We start from the raw sequence: 12,082 nt of genomic DNA, 5'->3' as shown, positions 1-12,082 counted from the left end.
AATTCTAAGTGAGCTAAAACGTTGCTTTTGAAGATATACAGTGGGGCAAAAAAGTATTTAGTCAGTCAGCAATAGTGCAAGTTCCACCACTTAAAAAGATGAGAGGCGTCTGTAATTTACATCATAGGTAGACCTCAACTATGGGAGACAAACTGAGAAAAAAAATCCAGAAAATCACATTGTCTGTTTTTTTTTCATTTTATTTGCATATTATGGTGGAAAATAAGTATTTGGTCAGAAACAAAATTTCATCTCAATACTTTGTGATATATCCTTTGTTGGCAATGACAGAGGTCAAACGTTTTCTGTAAGTCTTCACAAGGTTGCCACACACTGTTGTTGGTATGTTGGCCCATTCCTCCATGCAGATCTCCTCTAGAGCAGTGATGTTTTTGGCTTTTCGCTTGGCAACACGGACTTTCAACTCCCTCCAAAGGTTTTCTATAGGGTTGAGATCTGGAGACTGGCTAGGCCACTCCAGGACCTTGAAATGCTTCTTACGAAGCCACTCCTTCATTGCCCTGGCGGTGTGCTTTGGATCATTGTCATGTTGAAAGACCCAGCCACATTTCATCTGCAATGCCCTTGCTGATGGAAGGAGGTTTGCACTCAAAATCTCACGATACATGGCCCCATTCATTCTTTCATGTACCCGGATCAGTCGTCCTGGCCCCTTTGCAGAGAAACAGCCCCAAAGCATGATGTTTCCACCACCATGCTTTACAGTAGGTATGGTGTTTGATGGATGCAGCTCAGTATTCTTTTTCCTCCAAACACGACAAGTTGTGTTTCTACCAAACAGTTCCAGTTTGGTTTCATCAGACCATAGGACATTCTCCCAAAACTCCTCTGGATCATCCAAATGCTCTCTAGCAAACTTCAGACGGGCCCGGACATGTACAGGCTTAAGCAGTGGGACACGTCTGGCACTGCAGGATCTGAGTCCATGGTGGCGTAGTGTGTTACTTATGGTAGGCCTTGTTACATTGGTCCCAGCTCTCTGCAGTTCATTCACTAGGTCCCCCCGCGTGGTTCTGGGATTTTTGCTCACCGTTCTTGTGATCATTCTGACCCCACAGGGTGGGAGTTTGCGTGGAGCACTAGATCGAGGGAGATTATCAGTGGTCTTGTATGTCTTCCATTTTCTAATTATTGCTCCCACAGTTGATTTCTTCACTCCAAGCTGGTTGGCTATTGCAGATTCAGTCTTCCCAGCCTGGCGCAGGGCTACAATTTTGTTTCTGGTGTCCTTTGACAGCTCTTTGGTCTTCACCATAGTGGAGTTTGGAGTCAGACTGTTTGAGGGTGTGCACAGGTGTCTTTTTATACTGATAACAAGTTTAAACAGGTGCCATTACTACAGGTAATGAGTGGAGGAAAGAGGAGACTCTTAAAGAAGAAGTTACAGGTCTGTGAGAGCCAGAAATCTTGATTGCTTGTTTCTGACCAAATACTTATTTTCCACCATAATATGCAAATAAAATGAAAAAAAAACAGACAATGTGATTTTCTGGATTTTTTTTTCTCAGTTTGTCTCCCATAGTTGAGGTCTACCTATGATGTAAATTACAGACGCCTCTCATCTTTTTAAGTGGTGGAACTTGCACTATTGCTGACTGACTAAATACTTTTTTGCCCCACTGTATATGCTAGGTAGATCTCTGAAGTAGACATTGCGGAGCTGTGCGATAGTATCGGGCCCACATCTAATATCAAATAAGTGACATTGCCATTTGTTACAATTCTAAAAAGAAAGGAAGACATTTAATCTAAGATTTAAGAGTTTTAACTTGGTGATCAACAGTATATATCACTGATACATTATATCACAGTCTTTTATATACTTACCTAAAATTGTCCGTCATCCACTTCCATTCGGCTGTCCTCGAAACCCACTATCCACCATGCAGCACCGGAAGTATGACGACCGCCATAATGGAAAACCCAAGTAATGGGTATTCCAATATGGGACCCCAGCGCCGCCGCCGCTGGACATCCGCCACGACCCACCGCCGACCCACACCAGGACCCGCCACCGAATCGCCGCCAGGACCGGCCACCGTATCGCCGCCAGGACCTGGTGCCAGAACCCTGCTAGGACCCGCCACCGCCTGACTACATGCGCCAGATTCCGCCGCTGCATGCCCACCCACCTTCATGTAGTCACAGCTGGCAGGAAAGATGGTGGTTTGCGGCCGAAGGGTGTGGAGGCAGCAGTGGGACACATACACCACACTCACAGACACACACGCACACACTGCCCTCCCGATTCAATAGCATAGAGCCCACATTTAGTATCAAATAATTGACATTGCCATTTGTTACAATTCTGAAAAAAAGGAACAATTTCTTCTAAGATTTAAGAATTTTAACTTGGTGATCAACAGGATATATCATTGATATATTATATCACAATCTTTTATATACTTACCTAAAATTGTCCGTCATCCATTTTCGTTCGACTGTCCTCAAATCCCACAATCCACCGTGCCGCACTAGAAGTACGACAACCGCCATAATGGAAAACCCAAGTGATGGGTATTCCAGTAAGGCACCCGCTGGTGGTACCGAGCCCTTTCGCAGTACCACCAGTGGGACACCCACTTCGGACCCTCCTGACTCCGCCGCCGCTGGACACCTGCCAAGACCCACCGCCGGACCCACACCAGGACCCGCCACCTGATCGCCGCCAAGACCCGCCACCGGATCAACGCCAGAACCTGCTGCCGGAACCCAGCTATCTCCCGCTACCGCCTGACTACACGCGCCAGATCCCGCCGCTGCCTGCCCACCCACCTCCATGCAGTCACAGCTGGCAGGAAAGACGGTGGTTTGCAGCCTTTGGGTGTGCAGGCAGCGGTGGGACATATACACCACACTCACACACACACACACACACACACTGCCCTCCCGATTCAATAACATAGGGCCCACATCTAGTATCAAATAAGTGACATTGCCATTTGTTACAATTCTAAAAAAAAAGAAGACATGTAATCTAAGATTTAAAATTTTTAACTTGGTGATGAACAATTATAGATAATGTATATCACTGATGCTTTCTTCCAATGTCTGTCTGCAGCTGATTTTATAATTATATACTTTTCTAATATGTTAATATCATGATTTGACCTTAAAATGTCTTATTGTTCCTCAGTTTTGAAATGTTAGCCACATATTTACATTTCAAGGCTTTAATAACTACCAGTTATAGTACCCAGATCAAGAAATACGAAGTGTTTCGTACAAAATTCTCCTTGCACTTTTCCTAAATAATGAGGAAATAGATTATTTTTTCTTCTATAGAAATGGTAGAAAGAACACTTATATTGGAGATGGAAAGGAGGCTTTGAGGGGATATGGAGGAGGCCTATGTTTTTTAATTTTATTTTTAGGTGTGCAATTATCTGTTTTCTGATTATTTTGGAAAAGTAGCTAAAATGAATGAAACTGTCGAAGTTGCTCATTTTTAAGTTGTGGAATGTGTGAAAATATGTTTTTGTGCTCTATCATATGCTTTTTAAATGAGATTCCTTTACACAATAGACTAAAATCAGCGAATTCTGTTAATGTGTATAAGATCCACTCACCTTGTAATTTGCAATATGCGTTTCTCCGACCTTTTAATTCTAAGTGAGCTAAAACGTTGCTTTTGAAGATATATATGCTAGGCAGATCTCTGAAGTAGACATTGCGGAGCTGTGCGATAGTATCGGGCCCACATCTAATATCAAATAAGTGTCATTGCCATTTGTTACAATTCTAAAAAGAAAGGAAGACATTTAATCTAATATTTAAGAATATTAACTTGGTGATCAACAGTATATATCAATGATACATTATATCACAGTGTTTTATATACTTACCTAAAATTGTCCGTCATCCACTTCCATTCGGCTGTCCTCGAATCCCACTATCCACCGTGCCGCACCGGAAGTATGACGACCGCCATAATGGAAAACCCAAGTAATGGGTATTCCAATATGGCACCCCGGCGCCACCGCTGGACATCCGCCACGACCCACTGCCGACCCACACCAGGACCCGCCACCGAATCACCGCCAGGACCGGCGACCGGATCGCCGCCAGGACCTGCTGCCAGAACGCAGCTAGGACCCGCCACCGTCTGACTACATGCGCCAGATTCCTCCGCTGCCTGCCCACCCACCTTCATGCAGTCACAGCTGGCAGGAAAGATGGTGGTTTACGGCCTAAGGGTGTGGAGGCAGTGGTGGGACACATACACCACACACACACACACACTGCCCTCCCGATTCAATAGCATAGGGCCCACGTCTAGTATCAAATAAGTGACATTGCCATTTGTTACAATTCTAAAAGAAAAAAAAGAAGACATTTAATCTGAGATTTAAAAGTTTTATCTTGGTGATGAACAGTTATAGATAATGTATATCACTGATGCTTTCTTCTGATGTCTGTCTGCAGCTGATTTTATAATTATATACTTTTCTAATATGTTAATATAATGATTTGACCTTAAAATGTCTTATTGTTCCTCAGTTTTGAAATGTTAGCCACATATTCACATTTCAAGGCTTTAATAACTACCAGTTATAGTACCCAGATCAAGAAATACGAAGTGTTTCGTTCAAAATTCTCCTTGCACTTTTCCTAAATAATGAGGAAATTTGTAATTTGAAACCTTGTAATTTGAAACCTTGTAATTTGCAATATGCGTTTCTCCGACCTTTTAATTCTAAGTGAGCTAAAACGTTGCTGTTGAAGATATACAGTGGGGCAAAAAAGTATTTAGTCAGTCAGCAATAGTGCAAGTTCCACCACTTAAAAAGATGAGAGGCGTCTGTAATTTACATCATAGGTAGACCTCAACTATGGGAGACAAACTGAGAAAAAAAAATCCAGAAAATCACATTGTCTGTTTTTTTTTCATTTTATTTGCATATTATGGTGGAAAATAAGTATTTGGTCAGAAACAAAATTTCATCTCAATACTTTGTGATATATCCTTTGTTGGCAATGACAGAGGTCAAACGTTTTCTGTAAGTCTTCACAAGGTTGCCACACACTGTTGTTGGTATGTTGGCCCATTCCTCCATGCAGATCTCCGCTAGAGCAGTGATGTTTTTGGCTTTTCGCTTGGCAACACGGACTTTCAACTCCCTCCAAAGGTTTTCTATAGGGTTGAGATCTGGAGACTGGCTAGGCCACTCCAGGACCTTGAAATGCTTCTTACGAAGCCACTCCTTCATTGCCCTGGCGGTGTGCTTTGGATCATTGTCATGTTGAAAGACCCAGCCACATTTCATCTGCAATGCCCTTGCTGATGGAAGGAGGTTTGCACTCAAAATCTCACGATACATGGCCCCATTCATTCTTTCATGTACCCGGATCAGTCGTCCTGGCCCCTTTGCAGAGAAACAGCCCCAAAGCATGATGTTTCCACCACCATGCTTTACAGTAGGTATGGTGTTTGATGGATGCAGCTCAGTATTCTTTTTCCTCCAAACACGACAAGTTGTGTTTCTACCAAACAGTTCCAGTTTGGTTTCATCAGACCATAGGACATTCTCCTAAAACTCCTCTGGATCATCCAAATGCTCTCTAGCAAACTTCAGACGGGCCCGGACATGTACAGGCTTAAGCAGTGGGACACGTCTGGCACTGCAGGATCTGAGTCCATGGTGGCGTAGTGTGTTACTTATGGAAGGCCTTGTTACATTGGTCCCAGCTCTCTGCAGTTCATTCACTAGGTCCCCCCGCGTGGTTCTGGGATTTTTGCTCACCGTCCTTGTGATCATTCTGACCCCACAGGGTGGGATTTTGCGTGGAGCACCAGATCGAGGGAGATTATCAGTGGTCTTGTATGTCTTCCATTTTCTAATTATTGCTCCCACAGTTGATTTCTTCACTCCAAGCTGGTTGGCTATTGCAGATTCAGTCTTCCCAGCCTGGCGCAGGGCTACAATTTTGTTTCTGGTGTCCTTTGACAGCTCTTTGGTCTTCACCATAGTGGAGTTTGGAGTCAGACTGTTTGAGGGTGTGCACAGGTGTCTTTTTATACTGATAACAAGTTTAAACAGGTGCCATTACTACAGGTAATGAGTGGAGGAAAGAGGAGACTCTTAAAGAAGAAGTTACAGGTCTGTGAGAGCCAGAAATCTTGATTGCTTGTTTCTGACCAAATACTTATTTTCCACCATAATATGCAAATACAATGAAAAAAAACAGACAATGTGATTTTCTGGATTTTTTTTTCTCAGTTTGTCTCCCATAGTTGAGGTCTACCTATGATGTAAATTACAGACGCCTCTCATCTTTTTAAGTGGTGGAACTTGCACTATTGCTGACTGACTAAATACTTTTTTGCCCCACTGTATATGCTAGGCAGATCTCTGAAGTAGACATTGCGGAGCTGTGCGATAGTATCGGGCCCACATCTAATATCAAATAAGTGACATTGCCATTTGTTACAATTCTAAAAAGAAAGGAAGACATTTAATCTAAGATTTAAGAATTTTAACTTGGTGATCAACAGTATATATCACTGATACATTATATCACAGTCTTTTATATACTTACCTAAAATTGTCCGTCATCCACTTCCATTCGGCTGTCCTCGAATCCCACTATCCACCGTGCAGCACCGGAAGTATGACGACCGCCATAATGGAAAACCCAAGTAATGGGTATTCCAATATGGGACCCCAGCGCCGCCGCCGCTGGACATCCGCCACGACCCACTGCCGACCCACACCAGGACCCGCCACCGAATCGCCGCCTGGACCGGCAACCGGATCGCCGCCAGGACCTGCTGCCAGAACGCAGCTAGGACCCGCCACTGTCTGACTACATGCGCCAGATTCCTCCGCTGCCTGCCCACCCACCTTCATGCAGTCACAGCTGGCAGGAAAGATGGTGGTTTACGGCCTAAGGGTGTGGAGGCAGCGGTGGGACACATACACCACACTCACAGACACACACGCACACACTGCCCTCCCGATTCAATAGCATAGGGCCCACATTTAGTATCAAATATTTGACATTGCCATTTGTTACAATTCTGAAAAAAAAGGAACAATTTCTTTTAAGATTTAAGAATTTTAACTTGGTGATCAACAGGATATATCATTGATATATTATATCACAATCTTTTATATACTTACCTAAAATTGTCCGTCATCCATTTTCGTTCGACTGTCCTCAAATCCCACAATCCACCGTGCCGCACTAGAAGTACGACAACCGCCATAATGGAAAACCCAAGTGATGGGTATTCCAGTAAGGCACCCGCTGGTGGTACCGAGCCTTTTCGCAGTACCACCAGTGGGACACCCACTTCGGACCCTCCTGACTCCGCCGCCGCTGGACACCTGCCAAGACCCACCGCCGGACCCACACCAGCATTCGCCACCTGATCGCCGCCAAGACCCGCCACCGGATCAACGCCAGGACCTGCTGCCGGAACCCAGCTAGGACCCGCTACCGCCTGACTACACGCGCCAGATCCCGCCGCTGCCTGCCCACCCACCTCCATGCAGTCACAGCTGGCAGGAAAGATGGTGGTTTGCAGCCTGTGGGTGTGCAGGCAGCGGTGGGACATATACACCACACTCACACACACACACACTGCCCTCCCGATTCAATAACATAGGGCCCACATCTAGTATCAAATAAGTGACGTTGCCATTTGTTACAATTCTAAAAAAAAAGAAGACATGTAATCTAAGATTTAAAATTTTTAACTTGGTGATGAACAATTATAGATAATGTATATCACTGATGCTTTCTTCCAATGTCTGCAGCTGATTTTATAATTATATACTTTTCTAATATGTTAATATCATGATTTGACCTTAAAATGTCTTATTGTTCCTCAGTTTTGAAATGTTAGCCACATATTTACATTTCAAGGCTTTAATAACTACCAGTTATAGTACCCAGATCAAGAAATACGAAGTGTTTCGTACAAAATTCTCCTTGAACTTTTCCTAAATAATGAGGAAATAGATTATTTTTTCTTCTATAGAAATGGTAGAAAGAACACTTATATTGGAGATGGAAAGGAGGCTTTGAGGGGATATGGAGGAGGCCTATGTTTTTTAATTTTATTTTTAGGTGTGCAATTATCTGTTTTCTGATTATTTTGGAAAAGTAGCTAAAATGAATGAAACTGTCGAAGTTGCTCATTTTTAAGTTGTGGAATGTGTGAAAATATGTTTTTGTGCTCTATCATATGCTTTTTAAATGAGATTCCTTTACACGATAGACTAAAATCAGCGAATTCTGTTAATGTGTATAAGATCCACTCACCTTGTAATTTGCAATATGCGTTTCTCCGACCTTTTAATTCTAAGTGAGCTAAAACGTTGCTTTTGAAGATATACAGTGGGGCAAAAAAGTATTTAGTCAGTCAGCAATAGTGCAAGTTCCACCACTTAAAAAGATGAGAGGCGTCTGTAATTTACATCATAGGTAGACCTCAACTATGGGAGACAAACTGAGAAAAAAAAATCCAGAAAATCACATTGTCTGTTTTTTTTTCATTTTATTTGCATATTATGGTGGAAAATAAGTATTTGGTCAGAAACAAAATTTCATCTCAATACTTTGTGATATATCCTTTGTTGGCAATGACAGAGGTCAAACGTTTTCTGTAAGTCTTCACAAGGTTGCCACACACTGTTGTTGGTATGTTGGCCCATTCCTCCATGCAGATCTCCTCTAGAGCAGTGATGTTTTTGGCTTTTCGCTTGGCAACACGGACTTTCAACTCCCTCCAAAGGTTTTCTATAGGGTTGAGATCTGGAGACTGGCTAGGCCACTCCAGGACCTTGAAATGCTTCTTACGAAGCCACTCCTTCATTGCCCTGGCGGTGTGCTTTGGATCATTGTCATGTTGAAAGACCCAGCCACATTTCATCTGCAATGCCCTTGCTGATGGAAGGAGGTTTGCACTCAAAATCTCACGATACATGGCCCCATTCATTCTTTCATGTACCCGGATCAGTCGTCCTGGCCCCTTTGCAGAGAAACAGCCCCAAAGCATGATGTTTCCACCACCATGCTTTACAGTAGGTATGGTGTTTGATGGATGCAGCTCAGTATTCTTTTTCCTCCAAACACGACAAGTTGTGTTTCTACCAAACAGTTCCAGTTTGGTTTCATCAGACCATAGGACATTTTCCCAAAACTCCTCTGGATCATCCAAATGCTCTCTAGCAAACTTCAGACGGGCCCGGACATGTACAGGCTTAAGCAGTGGGACACGTCTGGCACTGCAGGATCTGAGTCCATGGTGGCGTAGTGTGTTACTTATGGTAGGCCTTGTTACATTGGTCCCAGCTCTCTGCAGTTCATTCACTAGGTCCCCCCGCGTGGTTCTGGGATTTTTGCTCACCGTTCTTGTGATCATTCTGACCCCACAGGGTGGGATTTTGCGTGGAGCACCAGATCGAGGGAGATTATCAGTGGTCTTGTATGTCTTCCATTTTCTAATTATTGCTCCCACAGTTGATTTCTTCACTCCAAGCTGGTTGGCTATTGCAGATTCAGTCTTCCCAGCCTGGCGCAGGGCTACAATTTTGTTTCTGGTGTCCTTTGACAGCTCTTTGGTCTTCACCATAGTGGAGTTTGGAGTCAGACTGTTTGAGGGTGTGCACAGGTGTCTTTTTATACTGATAACAAGTTTAAACAGGTGCCATTACTACAGGTAATGAGTGGAGGAAAGAGGAGACTCTTAAAGAAGAAGTTACAGGTCTGTGAGAGCCAGAAATCTTGATTGCTTGTTTCTGACCAAATACTTATTTTCCACCATAATATGCAAATAAAATGAAAAAAAAACAGACAATGTGATTTTCTGGATTTTTTTTTCTCAGTTTGTCTCCCATAGTTGAGGTCTACCTATGATGTAAATTACAGACGCCTCTCATCTTTTTAAGTGGTGGAACTTGCACTATTGCTGACTGACTAAATACTTTTTTGCCCCACTGTATATGCTAGGTAGATCTCTGAAGTAGACATTGCGGAGCTGTGCGATAGTATCGGGCCCACATCTAATATCAAATAAGTGACATTGCCATTTGTTACAATTCTAAAAAGAAAGGAAGACATTTAATCTAAGATTTAAGAGTTTTAACTTGGTGATCAACAGTATATATCACTGATACATTATATCACAGTCTTTTATATACTTACCTAAAATTGTCCGTCATCCACTTCCATTCGGCTGTCCTCGAATCCCACTATCCACCATGCAGCACCGGAAGTATGACGACCGCCATAATGGAAAACCCAAGTAATGGGTATTCCAATATGGGACCCCAGCGCCGCCGCCGCTGGACATCCGCCACGACCCACCGCCGACCCACACCAGGACCCGCCACCGAATCGCCGCCAGGACCGGCCACCGTATCGCCGCCAGGACCTGGTGCCAGAACCCTGCTAGGACCCGCCACCGCCTGACTACATGCGCCAGATTCCGCCGCTGCATGCCCACCCACCTTCATGTAGTCACAGCTGGCAGGAAAGATGGTGGTTTGCGGCCGAAGGGTGTGGAGGCAGCAGTGGGACACATACACCACACTCACAGACACACACGCACACACTGCCCTCCCGATTCAATAGCATAGAGCCCACATTTAGTATCAAATAATTGACATTGCCATTTGTTACAATTCTGAAAAAAAGGAACAATTTCTTCTAAGATTTAAGAATTTTAACTTGGTGATCAACAGGATATATCATTGATATATTATATCACAATCTTTTATATACTTACCTAAAATTGTCCGTCATCCATTTTCGTTCGACTGTCCTCAAATCCCACAATCCACTGTGCCGCACTAGAAGTACGACAACCGCCATAATGGAAAACCCAAGTGATGGGTATTCCAGTAAGGCACCCGCTGGTGGTACCGAGCCCTTTCGCAGTACCACCAGTGGGACACCCACTTCGGACCCTCCTGACTCCGCCGCCGCTGGACACCTGCCAAGACCCACCGCCGGACCCACACCAGGACCCGCCACCTGATCGCCGCCAAGACCCGCCACCGGATCAACGCCAGAACCTGCTGCCGGAACCCAGCTATCTCCCGCTACCGCCTGACTACACGCGCCAGATCCCGCCGCTGCCTGCCCACCCACCTCCATGCAGTCACAGCTGGCAGGAAAGACGGTGGTTTGCAGCCTTTGGGTGTGCAGGCAGCGGTGGGACATATACACCACACTCACACACACACACACACACACACTGCCCTCCCGATTCAATAACATAGGGCCCACATCTAGTATCAAATAAGTGACATTGCCATTTGTTACAATTCTAAAAAAAAGAAGACATGTAATCTAAGATTTAAAATTTTTAACTTGGTGATGAACAATTATAGATAATGTATATCACTGATGCTTTCTTCCAATGTCTGTCTGCAGCTGATTTTATAATTATATACTTTTCTAATATGTTAATATCATGATTTGACCTTAAAATGTCTTATTGTTCCTCAGTTTTGAAATGTTAGCCACATATTTACATTTCAAGGCTTTAATAACTACCAGTTATAGTACCCAGATCAAGAAATACGAAGTGTTTCGTACAAAATTCTCCTTGCACTTTTCCTAAATAATGAGGAAATAGATTATTTTTTCTTCTATAGAAATGGTAGAAAGAACACTTATATTGGAGATGGAAAGGAGGCTTTGAGGGGATATGGAGGAGGCCTATGTTTTTTAATTTTATTTTTAGGTGTGCAATTATCTGTTTTCTGATTATTTTGGAAAAGTAGCTAAAATGAATGAAACTGTCGAAGTTGCTCATTTTTAAGTTGTGGAATGTGTGAAAATATGTTTTTGTGCTCTATCATATGCTTTTTAAATGAGATTCCTTTACACAATAGACTAAAATCAGCGAATTCTGTTAATGTGTATAAGATCCACTCACCTTGTAATTTGCAATATGCGTTTCTCCGACCTTTTAATTCTAAGTGAGCTAAAACGTTGCTTTTGAAGATATATATGCTAGGCAGATCTCTGAAGTAGACATTGCGGAGCTGTGCGATAGTATCGGGCCCACATCTAATATCAAATAAGTGTCATTGCCATTTGT

This window comes from Dendrobates tinctorius, unplaced genomic scaffold, assembly GCF_039654945.1.
Source record: "Dendrobates tinctorius isolate UK_male_01 unplaced genomic scaffold, ASM3965494v1 ptg000134l, whole genome shotgun sequence".
Classification (NCBI taxonomy): Eukaryota; Metazoa; Chordata; class Amphibia; order Anura; family Dendrobatidae; genus Dendrobates; species Dendrobates tinctorius.
This window is presented reverse-complemented; position numbering follows the sequence as displayed.